The sequence below is a fragment of the Scylla paramamosain genome, chromosome 17, assembly GCF_035594125.1.
Source record: "Scylla paramamosain isolate STU-SP2022 chromosome 17, ASM3559412v1, whole genome shotgun sequence".
NCBI classification, from domain to species: Eukaryota; Metazoa; Arthropoda; class Malacostraca; order Decapoda; family Portunidae; genus Scylla; species Scylla paramamosain.
Genome location: NC_087167.1, coordinates 11,080,001 through 11,096,461, shown reverse-complemented (window position 1 = coordinate 11,096,461; position 16,461 = coordinate 11,080,001). Strand labels below are relative to the sequence as shown.

Sequence of the window (16,461 nt, the reverse complement as noted above, 5' to 3'; positions counted from 1 at the left end):
TACGTAACTTAATCTAACCTAACCTAACCGCTACAAGAGTAAATGGGCCGAAACATTACCAGACTTTGGGAATATGCCTCCAGAGGGATACGGGTTAAGGTCGCTTCACACACATCAGTGCCGTATTCGTAATTTTACTTTAATGATTTTCCTCAGGCTGAACGCCTCATGCAGTTGACACTCTCTGAGAGACGCAAAAAAATAATCAATGGGAACATTCTTGTAGCAGAAATCCTGAACTTGTACCCGTGGATTCAGACTTTTGATGGCGTAAGTGTGTATGTATGTACACTTTATGGATTTTGCTACATATTGTTACTAATTGTCAACTTTATTTGTAGGGCTATAATGTATATAGCTATTTATATTTTATAGTAGGTAATTGATATTTAACTACTGGTACTTCCATTTTCCCTCTCAGGCTCAAAGGCCTCAGTGATGGGAGATAAGCACTCATAACTAAGTACAGTTATTGCAGATGCTCATCTCTGTAACCTTCACTTATAATTATTTGATGCTTATATCTTTACAGATAATCAAGGAGTTCCTGAGATTAGAACCACAAGCGGATGAACCAGACCCAAGAGTAGCAGTTTTGAAAGGGCTGGAGAAATATAGGCTCCCAATAATTGCCATTCTCAAAAAAAGAAAAGCAGTTCCTCTGTATATGGAAACCTTACTTGAACTCTATGGCCACGATGAAAGTCAATGCGAGTAATGTCTAGTTCAATTTGTTCATTTCAGTAGCTGGTAGCAATTTAATATATATATATCTTTTCATCATTAGCAATGCATCTTTCACTTTTATAAGCCTAGTTTTCATGAAACTATGCTGCATGCAAAAACCAAACATTGTATTAAGCATGGCCTATCTAACTGTAATGCTTGCACCAATTTCTATAAAGGTACTAATTTAATTGTTAAATTCCTGCTCTTCTATCAAATTTTTGGCTGAGTGCTATGGCTAAATAATTGTTTGCAGCATAAGTGATGTTAAAGATTTTAATAGGTGTAAAGCATTCTCTCTCTCTCTCTCTCTCTCTCTCTCTCATAAGGAAAAACATTATTTCTAGTGTAAATAAACCCAATAGGCTGTCCAATTTGAAATTTAAAATGTAAATATTATTAATCTTTTTAGAAATGTTAGCTGCATCCTCTTCCCTTGCAGTCCAATAAGACAGGTCACTAATTCGTGTGGAGATAGAATTCTTGGAGTCACCTTTGTCGGCACTAGCGCAAGTGCAGACAGTCTGATAAAGGTTTCTTCCATGGTTGTGATGAAGTTCAGGACTTCTCACACTGTTTTGGTGGATATGATGAGAAGAATCGGGAGTTCGGAACATCAGTGCGTTATGTCGGGGCATGTAGGTTCGGCTGGGGTTTTCTTTCTTTCTTTCTTTTTTTTTTTTTTTCGATCAGTACTCATCATATTCTTACGAGGACTTGCTAGACAAAGCATTATTGCATTATGATATCACCCAAATAGTGTTTCAAGTAAAAAACATAACCGCATACTCATACAAAAGATTTGCTGCTGTGACACAAAGGACAAAAATCATTAGTATACTGGTCGTTCTGAGCATTCAATCAAAATGCTTGTCATTCATATAATTAGTAGAACCATCAAGGAGCTTTATTTTTGTTAATTCTTATGTGATAAAGCAATAATTACAGGAGATTTTTAAAAGATTGGTACTCAAATTAGTGGACTGTCCTATTGGATGTGACCATATCTTCACTTTTTCCTTACACAGTTAATTTTCTTTTGTTTATTTGATTTACTTATTATCATAATTATTTATTTATATATTTATTTATTTGCACCAGATGCTTGCTTAGTTATATTGGGGTTACTTCACCTGCTTGGAGAAAGGAAAGACTCCATTTTTACTAAGGTTAATTTTCAGTACCTTTGTTTTTAGAGTGGTGTGTATATATTGAAATTTCTGAATATATTATCACCTTAAGATATACATCTATATATAAATTTTATTTTAATGTCAAAATGTTATTAATGTTTACACTATTATTTCTTCTTAAGGTACCAGAAGAAGAACTAAGAACAGGGCAGTCTAGTGTGTATTTGATGGTGCACCTGTAGCTGAACCAACATGTATTTCTATGGCTGTAGTCTCATTGGTAGCAGGGCTTTGTGTTTAATATTGAACACCCAAAAAATTGTGAACATTTCCTCCGTTTCACAACATCCCATCTCTTAGGTATCAAGTATGACAAAGGTAACACTTCAAAAACAAAATCTCTACTTGTAAAACTCAATGAAGTAAAGACAGAATTGAGCTACAAAAATGCATAAATCTGCTTCCAAATATATTCAACTCCACACATAATGCCTCTCTCTCTCTCTCTCTCTCTCTCTCTCTCTCTCTCTCTCTCTCTCTCTCTCTCTCTCTCTCTCTCTCTCTCTCTCTTTCTCTGTCTCTGTCACACACACACACACACACACACACTAGTCAATTACTAGTTAAAGATTAATCAGTGAAATAAATACATAACATTATGTTTATAAGTTTTCTAAAAGGAAAAGGAAATACTTGTACTTCCCCTTCCCCCCAACCCAGTATTCATGAAATCTTACTGAATTGTTATCTTATGTTATATATATATATATATATATATATATATATATATATATATATATATATATATATATATATATATATATATATATATAATGAATGGAGAGTAGACTCTCTCTCTCTCTCTCTCTCTCTCTCTCTCTCTCCAAATTGGGAAGTATTCTTCATGTACCATATGATGCATATATATATATATATATATATATATATATATATATATATATATATATATATATATATATATATATATATATATATATATATATATATATATATATATATATTTTTTTTTTTTTATGCATTTTTTAACTTTTTTTTTTTTTATTTCTCTATGTTATTGCAAGTGATACATGAAGCTTCTTTATTACTGTTCTGAGCATTTCTGTAGATTTGTTTAGTTAGTATATCCCATAGAAATACTCATTTTCTTTTTTTGTGTGGCTTTAAAGGATTAATGGTGACATATGGATATGATCTGGGTTAAAAGCTTGTACAAATAAGGTTAAATGTCTATTTTTGCACTGGTTGTTTCCCTAAGTTTCTTAAAAGTACTGTGATATAATGATTAACAGTGGACTAAATAATTATTCTTTACAGGGTCTGTAATTCCTTACATTTAATTTATGTTAACTTTACTTACATATTTTTTCCTTTAGTTTATGAATGGGAGGAAGGTTTAATATTCATATCTTAAGAGATGCTTACTTTCTTTTCCACATTGTAAGTTTTTGTGATTAATACTCACAAATGTGTATTATTTACTTAATGGCTTGTCAAAACAGGTTGTTTTTGTGTTGCTTTTTTTTTTCTCATGCTAGGATGAAGTGTTACTAATGGAGTTTATTTTTTACATCTGTTTTATATATCATTACAGTTTTGAGGGGAGCTTTCTGTTAAATGTTCAAGTGAAAAGCATATTATACTATAGATGATAAAAATTATAGTGTTTATTTTTTTACTTATTTTTTTTAATGCAATGAAATGGAGGGAACATTTAATTGTATATGAATATATTGAATTTATTATCTATTCTTTCCCTAACCTTGAGACAGCAGTAGCTAGCTGCTAGTATTAAAGGTACTAATGATTCATCATCTGCCTAAGAAAGACTAACTAATTAGTCATTTAATTGACTAACCTATGATCCACTTTACTAATGTGGTTAGTAGAAGCAGTGAACAGTACGAAGGCATTAGTCAGATATATTTGAGTAAGACCATACTCAGGTTGAGTGCTCAGTTAGTCACAAATTGACTAACATTATGTTAGTCACTGTGACTAATGCTGCCACTCGTTCTAGACCCCATGGGTTTTACTAAGAAAAGTTAGTCAGCACGACTAACTTTAGTTTTGTGTGATATAAGCGTCTCCATGCTGTGTTCGTCCTCAGGAGGGATATTTTTAAACAATAAATGTACTACTCACTAGAGTGGTGCAGGTGTGGATCCTAATCCTTAGGAGGCTCACCGCCAACAGACAGATCGCTGGAGAGTTCGGTCTAATTTATAGCATATCTCCCTTGGGAGAAAGAGACGCTTGGAGAGAAGGAATTACTCCATGTGGAATGACGGCGGTAGTCATCAAGGGAAGAAGGGAGATTTAGCAGAGATTAGCATGGATCCTTAACTCCACTACAGGTGAGAAAGGTAAAGGATGCAGGTATCGTCCCTAGATCTCCTACGTGAGGGATGCGGGAAAGAGTGGCTTAGTACCATTACAGTAGTAGTAGAAGTGGTAGTAAACCAGTTCACCAGACACACATCTACAATTTAAGTATCTGCGTGATACAATAATTGCATCACAAATTTCCCATTGCTGTGTGTGTGTGTGTATGTGTGTGTGTGTGTGTGTTTGATCCCATGTTACATAGTACATCTTACTACCCAAAACATACTTTTCTAAACACACACACACACACAAACACACACACACACACACACACACGGGCATAGGGAATACATTTGCACACGTGAATATCGTTTACTTAAAAACGCCGCAGGAATGCCAGGGACAATGAAAAGAAAGAGTAGTGTGAGGATAGTGTCAGGATAGATATGGAGGCTCCATGCTGGGATTTTTCTTTAAGTAAGGGCCACTGACCAAGGTCAACGAACATTTTTAGTATAAATAAACCACCTAAGTGCCTGTTCCTAGAGCAGTGACAAATAGAATGATAAAAAAAAAGTTTAAGACAGGAAGGAGGAAATACAGAATCAGGCAGGAAGTTTCAGAGTTTGCCAGAGAAAGGGATGAATGATTGAGGATACTGGTTAATTCTTACATTAGAGAGGTGGACAGAATAGGGGTGAGAGAATGAAGAAAGTATTCTGTAATTGAATTTATAGTAGTTATTCAGTTATGTTTATCTATTTATTATGTACTGAAATCCTTGCTAAAGATTAAAATGATACAAAAATACGATGATTATATTTGCATCCATTTATCCACCGATTCACACTCACCCACCCACCTCCATTAGCCCACCCATCCAGCCACCTACTCAACCAACCACATCCACCCATCCACTCACCGTACACTACCAACACTTACACCCACCCATCCATCCACCCATCTCTTACCAACTAACCCACTCAGCCACACTCACTCATCCATCATCCCACCCACACCCACCAAACCATCCACCTACCAACCATCCACCCTACCATCCACTACGCAATGACCTACCCATCCACAACCACGATCACCTACAGTTCATTGTCCATCGACCTTCCACCAACCTAATCACTCATTCGTACTCATCCACCCAACCCATCCACTCACCTACACCAAACCCATCATCCACACCTTACCCACACCCTCCACTCACCCAGCCACTCAACGATCCACTGACTCACCCATTCATCCACCTATCCAAATATGCATCCACACACCAATTTACCCACCCACCCATCCAACTACCCATTCACCCATCCATTTATCCATCCACCCACGCATCCAAACACCAAATCGTCCACACACCCACCCAGCTACCCATCCACTTATCCACCTACCTGTGTATGCATGTGTGTGTGTGTGTGTGTGTGTGTTGGCACATATTTTGAGTTTAGGACCATCCTAAAGGGCGTTGTTTCTCTGGTTTACGAGTGTTGCAGTAAAAGCCAAAGGTTGCAGAGAAATGCTGTATATCACGCTATACAGAAGTGTACATAAACGATAGCTATAACAAACAACGGTAAACTACTTACTGTCTTAGAGAGAGAGAGAGAGAGAGAGAGAGAGGGAGAGAGTCAGGTGAGGGTGTGAACGAGGTGTCAGAGGTATCAAATACTGTATTAACACCTAGAGGGGACGGGAGAGGGGGAGAGGCCGCCGCCACGTCAATGTCCTGCCACAATGAGGGTTTGGTTCCCTCAATGATAAAAGCGGTGGTCTGAGGGTCCTGTTATGGAGATATCAATTGATTTGACCTGCAAGTCACTGGCTTACACCTGTGCTGCGGTGACGCTTAGTGAGGTGTTGGGCAGGTTCATGTACTGTGTGTGTGTGTGTGTGTGTGTATGTGTGTCGCTACTCCAAGACAGGTCAGGGATATTGCAATGTAACCGTACTCATAATCGAACTCAACCCTGCTGCTGCTGCTGCTGCTACAACAACAACAACAACAACAACAACAACAACAATAACTACTACTACTACTACTACTACTACTACTACTACTACTACTACTACTATTACTAGTCGTACTGCTACTACTCGCACCACTACTACTCGTACTACTACTACTACTACTACTACTACTACTACTACTACTACTACTACTACTACATGACTGAGTCTCTGGAATGTTTACGATGGATGGCAATCGCTGGGAATATTATTTTGGGAGACTGATACAGTTATAGGGCATTATTCTAGAAACTAATGCAATATGGCTACACTGTGTCATGTCTGCACAACGCTCTCTCTCTCTCTCTCTCTCTCTCTCTCTCTCACACACACACACACACACACACACACACACACACACACACACAAACAAACAAACAACAACAACAACAACAACAGAAATGTTTCCGAACTAATATCAGAGAGGGAAAAAAAATATTACTTTGATATGAAAAAAAAAAAAAAAAAAACTGGCCAAAAAACAGTCCATCGCCACCATGATATGAAAACAGGAGCTCTAAAAACGTAACATGCTGTCATTTTGATATAATACAGTTGCTTAAAAAAATAAACTATCGCCTTAATGACATGCTCCAAAAAAACAAAACAAAAAGAAAAAAAAAAACATAATAAAACACGATCAGTTGTTACCTCATTATGAAACTTGCTGAAAAAAAAATCTTAACAGGCATTGTTGCTCTAAAACTAAATAAATTATAACCTGAAACAGAATTTGAATGAATAAAAAAAATACTCAGAACAGAATGAATATAAAACAATTCCTTTAAAACATAATAAATTTCCATTATCATGAAACACTCGCACTAAAAATAAGGATGTTAAGAAGTTACCAGCTGCTTAAGTCAATAATCCGTAAAAGACTTCCCTAAGTGGGCCGGCACGTGGCCAAGAATCGCCCTTCAGAGTTAGTAAAAATACACATTCTCTCTCTCTCTCTCTCTCTCTCTCTCTCTCTCTCTCTCTCTCTCTCTCTCCAGTTTTCATACACTAAATTTCTTTGTAAGATGAAGAAAAGGTAAATAAGATAAGCCTGTAAAAAAAAATAATGACCAAAGTAGGAAAGAATAAATTAACATCTCGCTTTCGTCATATCAGTTCGGTCCTATTTATAATTAAAAAAAGACCGCATCTTATCGTGGAATGGAAGTCCGCTAATGAATGAAGCCGAGCCGATCCACTGGTGTTGTGAGCGAGCAGAGGAGACATGGAGTGAGCGAAGATGAGCAGTAGACTAAGAATCAAAGGCGACGGGAGGAGAGTGGCATTAAGTAAAAGCAGAAGAGAGGCGGAGCGAGGATAACGAGATGGTGGAGGTGAAGTGTTAACGACCCCGGCACACCCCAGCTCCCGTGACTCCCGTGCCCAGTGAGGCACGAGGAGTACGCGGAGCAATAACATATTGATACTGGTGCCGTGCAATACAGAGCGGAGAGTGTAAATCCGTCACTCAGCATCGACCATTTGTGTAAAAAATAATGAATGAAGAGAGAGAGAGAGAGAGAGAGAGAGAGAGAGAGAGAGAGAGAGAGAGAGAGAGAGAGAGAGAGAGAGAGAGAGAGAGAGAGAGAGAGAGCATTTCAGTTGAGCCTATTCTGCCCTGGTTCGTGTTTGCTGCGGTGACACGGTGCCGCACTGAGTGAAGATTGCGTTCATAATCACTTATCGGGGGTGGAGTGGGGAAAGGAGAGTCAGGAAGTGAGGATATTTATATTATTTGACATATTATTTGATAGCATGTCAACTTTTGTGTGTGTGTGTGTGTGTGTGTGTGTGTGGGTGGGTGTTGGATCAGTGACAGGTGGCGCTGGGGAGCTACCACGGCGAGCGGCTGGCTGGCTGCAGTGTTTTGGTCAGCACTGGTCAATCTTGCCCTACACGCTCTATTAACCAGTGTTTCCGTCTTCCCGACACCTTCTTCTTGCACCAAGCACCGTCAAGCATCACCAGAGAGGCACGAGTACGTAAGGTGAGTCCAGCGGGGCCAGTCTCTCCTCAGTCAGCCTTACTGCCTTGACAACACCCTAATCCTCCCTCTAGTGTCTTGTATTCGTTTATTTAGGATTCATTATTCGTTATTTAGTCTTTCTAGGGGTTAATTATTTATATTTAGGTTTTGTTTACGCCTGAGTCTGGAAAGAGTTGGAAATTTATTCAAATATTTAATGTTCGCCAATATGTAAACAAGCTGTCAGCTGTGTTATTAGCCATTATTTGCCTCATCTCTCACTTATTGTAAGCCTAACATATCACAAGATGGATCCACATGTCTAGGCTTCATATCCGCTGGTCAGATATATCCGTCATTGCCTGGTTTTGGTGTTATATAGGAATAAATAAGGCAACATGGCCGCCGGCTCCCCCACTAAGGTCGCCGCCGACGGCCGCCATGATGGACTGGCACCTGTTCCGGCTTGTTGGTTCCAATATTTTTTTATATTTTTCTGAATTAATTTATTTGGCTTGTATAGTAAGATTTTATGGTTTCTAAAAATATTTCGTTGCTTTTCAAGTGTTTTTCTTGCTTCAGTTAAGTAAATGTGCTGAATTTGGTGTTGTTTTTTATGTAAATAAGGGGCAGTTTGTACGGTGAAATTTACCCAGCCTGGTTTTTGGCTTTTTTATTTGAGGCTTTAATAAAGATTTTATTGCTTCAAAAAATCGTTTATGATTTTTAAAGTATGTTGCGTTCCTGTTGAGTTAAGTATGTGGAATTTGAATAGGCTTATTGTCCCTTTGAAAGTGGTGATTTTGTCATTTTTTAGCTTCTTTATTTTTTTATTGTAGCTTGTAACTAAGTGTGCATTATTTTAAAAAATAGTTCAGATTTTTTAAAATGTCTTTTTACCAGTGTAAAGTGGAATAGGTGGACTTTTCAGTGTTTTTAATGGTGTCAAAATTTCCAACACTTTTTCCATATTTCACATAATATTTCTTTATAACTACTGAGACTGGAGGTGTTTTGATATTGTGAATATTAATTGAAGTAATTATCAAGTCAGAATATATAATGCATTCGAGCCTAGCTTCATTTTTTCTATGGGTCAATTTCAAAATGAAATATGTTACGTACGTATGGCAGCGGGGCGCCGGCACCTCGCCTGTGACGTCATCAAGGATTCGAGACCCGGTCTGCTCCAGTGTCTCCTCAATATTTACCGTAATTTCCAGTGTTTTCCAAGTGTTTCCAGCTGTTTCTAAAGTCAGGCGTGTAGATAATTGTAGTAGAAGGAAGAAAATAAGAGAAATGAAAGAGGAGAAGGAAGAAATAAAAAGAAATGGAGGAGGAGGCAAAACAGGTAAACAATATTTAGCTTAGTTTCCCTTGCTGCGCTGCAGTTCTCTGTAATATTTGGTGTGTTTTAGGTGTTTTATGTGTTTAGGATGTATGTAGGAATGTTGTGGGGTGTTTAGAGTGTGTGTTGGTGGTGTTTAGGTATGTTTTGGGTGTATATTTGCTGTTATCATTGTGTTTTGGGTGAATTTTGGGTGTTTTAAATGTGGTTTAGGATGTTTTTAGTTATATTGTAAGTGGTTTGAGTCGTGTGGGGTGTTTTGAGTATATTGTGGGATGTTTTTGTGTGTTATGGGTGTGTTTGGGGGTATATTGAGGTGTAGTGAGTTTGTTTTGGGTTTTTTTTTTCTGTTTTAAGTGTTTCAGTGAGTTTGGGTGTGTGTGTCAGGTCTTTTGAGGTGTATTTGATTGTGTGCAAGTAGTTTTGGGTCTTTAAGGGTGTGTTTGTGGCGTGTTTGTGGTGTTGAGTGTTGCTTTAAGTGTGTTTTGGATGTTTTGATGTGTTTTGGGTGTGTTTGATGAGTTTTGGGGTGTTGTAGTGTATTTTGGGTGTTTTAAATCTTTTGAGTGTGTTTGGATGAGTTTTAGGTATATTGGGGTGCTTTGAGTGTGTTTTGGATAAATTTAGCTTGGTTGGGGTGGGTTATTTGGATGTTTTTAGATGTTACGGGGTGTTTTGAGTGAATATTCAATATTTGGTTGTGTTTAGGTGAGTGTAGTGGGTATTTTGGGGTGTTGTGATGTGTTTTGGTTGTGTTTTGGATGTTTTGAGTGTATTTTGAGTGTGTTTTGGTAAGTTTTGTTGCATGTAGGGATGTTGAGTGTTATATATATATATATATATATATATATATATATATATATATATATATATATATATATATATATATATAATGGGAAGGCAATGAGAAGAGGGACAAAAGAACATGGGATGCACCGCCTGTGTTCATACCGGGATCTGATGTCAGTTCTTGTGAAGGGCCAGAATGCATATTCCTGAAGTCTGGAAGGAGTCGTCCGCCAGCCTGTATGAACACTAGGCTGTAGCTCCAAAACTAACTATAGGATTCTCTCTAAAATAGTCTCATTGAGATTCTCGCACAAAATTACCTATACGTAACTTAATCTAACCTAACCTAACCGCTACAAGAGTAAATGGGCCGAAACATTACCAGACTTTGGGAATATGCCTCCAGAGGGATACGGGTTAAGGTCGCTTCACACACATCAGTGCCGTATTCGTAATTTTACTTTAATGATTTTCCTCAGGCTGAACGCCTCATGCAGTTGACACTCTCTGAGAGACGCAAAAAAATAATCAATGGGAACATTCTTGTAGCAGAAATCCTGAACTTGTACCCGTGGATTCAGACTTTTGATGGCGTAAGTGTGTATGTATGTACACTTTATGGATTTTGCTACATATTGTTACTAATTGTCAACTTTATTTGTAGGGCTATAATGTATATAGCTATTTATATTTTATAGTAGGTAATTGATATTTAACTACTGGTACTTCCATTTTCCCTCTCAGGCTCAAAGGCCTCAGTGATGGGAGATAAGCACTCATAACTAAGTACAGTTATTGCAGATGCTCATCTCTGTAACCTTCACTTATAATTATTTGATGCTTATATCTTTACAGATAATCAAGGAGTTCCTGAGATTAGAACCACAAGCGGATGAACCAGACCCAAGAGTAGCAGTTTTGAAAGGGCTGGAGAAATATAGGCTCCCAATAATTGCCATTCTCAAAAAAAGAAAAGCAGTTCCTCTGTATATGGAAACCTTACTTGAACTCTATGGCCACGATGAAAGTCAATGCGAGTAATGTCTAGTTCAATTTGTTCATTTCAGTAGCTGGTAGCAATTTAATATATATATCTTTTCATCATTAGCAATGCATCTTTCACTTTTATAAGCCTAGTTTTCATGAAACTATGCTGCATGCAAAAACCAAACATTGTATTAAGCATGGCCTATCTAACTGTAATGCTTGCACCAATTTCTATAAAGGTACTAATTTAATTGTTAAATTCCTGCTCTTCTATCAAATTTTTGGCTGAGTGCTATGGCTAAATAATTGTTTGCAGCATAAGTGATGTTAAAGATTTTAATAGGTGTAAAGCATTCTCTCTCTCTCTCTCTCTCTCTCTCATAAGGAAAAACATTATTTCTAGTGTAAATAAACCCAATAGGCTGTCCAATTTGAAATTTAAAATGTAAATATTATTAATCTTTTTAGAAATGTTAGCTGCATCCTCTTCCCTTGCAGTCCAATAAGACAGGTCACTAATTCGTGTGGAGATAGAATTCTTGGAGTCACCTTTGTCGGCACTAGCGCAAGTGCAGACAGTCTGATAAAGGTTTCTTCCATGGTTGTGATGAAGTTCAGGACTTCTCACACTGTTTTGGTGGATATGATGAGAAGAATCGGGAGTTCGGAACATCAGTGCGTTATGTCGGGGCATGTAGGTTCGGCTGGGGTTTTCTTTCTTTCTTTCTTTTTTTTTTTTTCGATCAGTACTCATCATATTCTTACGAGGACTTGCTAGACAAAGCATTATTGCATTATGATATCACCCAAATAGTGTTTCAAGTAAAAAACATAACCGCATACTCATACAAAAGATTTGCTGCTGTGACACAAAGGACAAAAATCATTAGTATACTGGTCGTTCTGAGCATTCAATCAAAATGCTTGTCATTCATATAATTAGTAGAACCATCAAGGAGCTTTATTTTTGTTAATTCTTATGTGATAAAGCAATAATTACAGGAGATTTTTAAAAGATTGGTACTCAAATTAGTGGACTGTCCTATTGGATGTGACCATATCTTCACTTTTTCCTTACACAGTTAATTTTCTTTTGTTTATTTGATTTACTTATTATCATATTTATTTATATATTTATTTATTTGCACCAGATGCTTGCTTAGTTATATTGGGGTTACTTCACCTTCTTGGAGAAAGGAAAGACTCCATTTTTACTAAGGTTAAATTTCAGTACCTTTGATTTTAGAGTGGTGTGTATATATTGAAATTTCTGAATATATTATCACCTTAAGATATACATCTACATATAAATTTTATTTTAATGTCAAAATGTTATTAATGTTTACACTATTATTTCTTCCTTAAGGTACCAGAAGAAGAACTAAGAACAGGGCAGTCTAGTGTGTATTTGATGGTGCACCTGTAGCTGAACCAACATGTATTTCTATGGCTGTAGTCTCATTGGTAGCAGGGCTTTGTGTTTAATATTGAACACCCCAAAAATTGTGAACATTTCCTCCGTTTCACAACATCTCATCTCTTAGGTATCAAGTATGACAAAGGTAACACTTCAAAAACAAAATCTCTACTTGTAAAACTCAATGAAGTAAAGACAGAATTGAGCTACAAAAATGCATAAATCTGCTTCCAAATATATTCAACTCCACACATAATGCCTCTCTCTCTCTCTCTCTCTCTCTCTCTCTCTCTCTCTCTCTCTCTCTCTCTCTCTCTCTCTCTCTCTCTCTCTCTCTCTCTCTCTCTCTCTCTCTGTCACACACACACACACACACACACACACACTAGTCAATTACTAGTTAAAGATTAATCAGTGAAATAAATACATAACATTATGTTAATAAGTTTTCTAAAAAGAAAAGGAAATACTTGTACTTCCCCTTCCCCCCAACCCAGTATTCATGAAATCTTACTGAATTGTTATCTTATGTTATATATATATATATATATATATATATATATATATATATATATATATATATATATATATATATATATATATATATATATATATATATATATATATATATATATATATATATATATATATATATATATAATGAATGGAGAGTAGACTCTCTCTCTCTCTCTCTCTCTCTCTCTCTCTCTCTCTCTCTCTCTCTCTCTCTCTCTCTCCAAATTGGGAAGTATTCTTCATGTACCATATGGTGCATATATATATATATATATATTTTTTTTTATGCATTTTTTAACTTTTTTTTTTTTATTTCTCTATGTTATTGCAAGTGATACGTGAAGCTTCTTTATTACTGTTCTGAGCATTTCTGTAGATTTGTTTAGTTAGTATATCCCATAGAAATACTCATTTTCTTTTTTTGTGTGGCTTTAAAGGATTAATGGTGACATATGGATATGATCTGGGTTAAAAGCTTTTACAAATAAGGTTAAATGTCTATTTTTGCACTGGTTGTTTCCCTAAGTTTCTTAAAAATACTGTGATATAATGATTAACAGTGGACTAATTAATTATTCTTTACAGGGTCTGTAACTCCTTACATTTAATTTATGTTAACTTTACTTACATATTTTTTCCTTTAGTTTATGAATGGGAGGAAGGTTTAATATTCATATCTTAAGAGATGCTTACTTTCTTTTCCACATTGCAAGTTTTTGTGATTAATACTAACAAATGTGTATTATTTACTTAATGGCTTGTCAAAACAGGTTGTTTTTGTGTTGCTTTTTTTTTTTTCTCATGCTAGGATGAAGTGTTACTAATGGAGTTTATTTTTTTACATCTGTTTTATATATCATTACAGTTTTGAGGGGAGCTTTCTGTTAAATGTTCAAGTGAAAAGCATATTATACTATAGATGATAAAAATTATAGTGTTTATTTTTTTTATTTATTTTTTTTTAATGCAATGAAATGGAGGGAACATTTAATTGTATATGAATATATTGAATTTATTATCTATTCTTTCCCTAACCTTGAGACAGCAGTAGCTAGCTGCTAGTATTAAAGGTACTAATGATTCATCATCTGCCTAAGAAAGACTAACTAATTAGTCATTTAATTGACTAACCTATGATCCACTTTACTAATGTGGTTAGTAGAAGCAGTGAACAGTACGAAGGCATTAGTCAGATATATTTGAGTAAGACCATACTCAGGTTGAGTGCTCAGTTAGTCACAAATTGACTAACATTATGTTAGTCACTGTGACTAATGCTGCCACTCGTTCTAGACCCCATGGGTTTTACTAAGAAAAGTTAGTCAGCACGACTAACTTTGGTTTTGTGTGATATAAGCGTCTCCATGCTGTGTTCGTCCTCAGGAGGGATATTTTTAAACAATAAATGTACTACTCACTAGAGTGGTGCAGGTGTGGATCCTAATCCTTAGGAGGCTCACCGCCAACAGACAGATCGCTGGAGAGTTCGGTCTAATTTATAGCATATCTCCCTTGGGAGAAAGAGACGCTTGGAGAGAAGGAATTACTCCATGTGGAATGACGGCGGTAGTCATCAAGGGAAGAAGGGAGATTTAGCAGAGATTAGCATGGATCCTTAACTCCACTACAGGTGAGAAAGGTAAAGGATGCAGGTATCGTCCCTAGATCTCCTACGTGAGGGATGCGGGAAAGAGTGGCTTAGTACCATTACAGTAGTAGTAGAAGTGGTAGTAAACCAGTTCACCAGACACACATCTACAATTTAAGTATCTGCGTGATACAATAATTGCATCACAAATTTCCCATTGCTGTGTGTGTGTGTGTATTTGTGTGTGTGTGTGTGTGTTTGATCCCATGTTACATAGTACATTTTACTTCCCAAAACATACTTTTCTAAACACACACACACACACAAACACACACACACACACACACACACGGGCATAGGGAATACATTTGCACACGTGAATATCGTTTACTTAAAAACGCCGCAGGAATGCCAGGGACAATGAAAAGAAAGAGTAGTGTGAGGATAGTGTCAGGATAGATATGGAGGCTCCATGCTGGGATTTTTCTTTAAGTAAGGGCCACTGACCAAGGTCAACGAACATTTTTAGTATAAATAAACCACCTAAGTGCCTGTTCCTAGAGCAGTGACAAATAGAATGATAAAAAAAAAGTTTAAGACAGGAAGGAGGAAATACAGAATCAGGCAGGAAGTTTCAGAGTTTGCCAGAGAAAGGGATGAATGATTGAGGATACTGGTTAATTCTTACATTAGAGAGGTGGACAGAATAGGGGTGAGAGAATGAAGAAAGTATTCTGTAATTGAATTTATAGTAGTTATTCAGTTATGTTTATCTATTTATTATGTACTGAAATCCTTGCTAAAGATTAAAATGATACAAAAATACGATGATTATATTTGCATCCATTTATCCACCGATTCACACTCACCCACCCACCTCCATTAGCCCACCCATCCAGCCACCTACTCAACCAACCACATCCACCCATCCACTCACCGTACACTACCAACACTTACACCCACCCATCCATCCACCCATCTCTTACCAACTAACCCACTCAGCCACACTCACTCATCCATCATCCCACCCACACCCACCAAACCATCCACCTACCAACCATCCACCCTACCATCCACTACGCAATGACCTACCCATCCACAACCACGATCACCTACAGTTCATTGTCCATCGACCTTCCACCAACCTAATCACTCATTCGTACTCATCCACCCAACCCATCCACTCATCTACACCAAACCCATCATCCACACCTTACCCACACCCTCCACTCACCCAGCCACTCAACGATCCACTGACTCACCCATTCATCCACCTATCCAAATATGCATCCACACACCAATTTACCCACCCACCCATCCAACTACCCATTCACCCATCCATTTATCCATCCACCCACGCATCCAAACACCAAATCGTCCACACACCCACCCAGCTACCCATCCACTTATCCACCTACCTGTGTATGCATGTGTGTGTGTGTGTGTGTGTGTGTGTGTGTGTGTGTGTGTGTGTGTTGGCACATATTTTGAGTTTAGGACCATCCTAAAGGGCGTTGTTTCTCTGGTTTACGAGTGTTGCAGTAAAAGCCAAAGGTTGCAGAGAAATGCTGTATATCACGCTATACAGAAGTGTACATAAACGATAGCTATAACAAACAACGGTAA

The 16,461-nt window shown here is 37.1% G+C and overlaps 1 protein-coding gene and 1 long non-coding RNA gene across 7 annotated transcripts in view; one reads left to right on the top strand and one right to left on the bottom strand.

Annotated features, from left to right (window-relative positions):
- The window catches only part of LOC135108473 (mediator of RNA polymerase II transcription subunit 12-like protein), an 82,257-nt gene that overhangs the window by 31,997 nt on the left and 33,799 nt on the right, over positions 1-16,461 (bottom strand). The gene's annotated exons all lie outside the window — the stretch shown is intronic.
- LOC135108465 (uncharacterized) lies at positions 1,631-2,465 on the top strand. The gene is made up of 2 exons (XR_010272286.1): positions 1,631-1,895; positions 2,042-2,465. It is a non-coding gene; the product is annotated as an uncharacterized LOC135108465 (long non-coding RNA).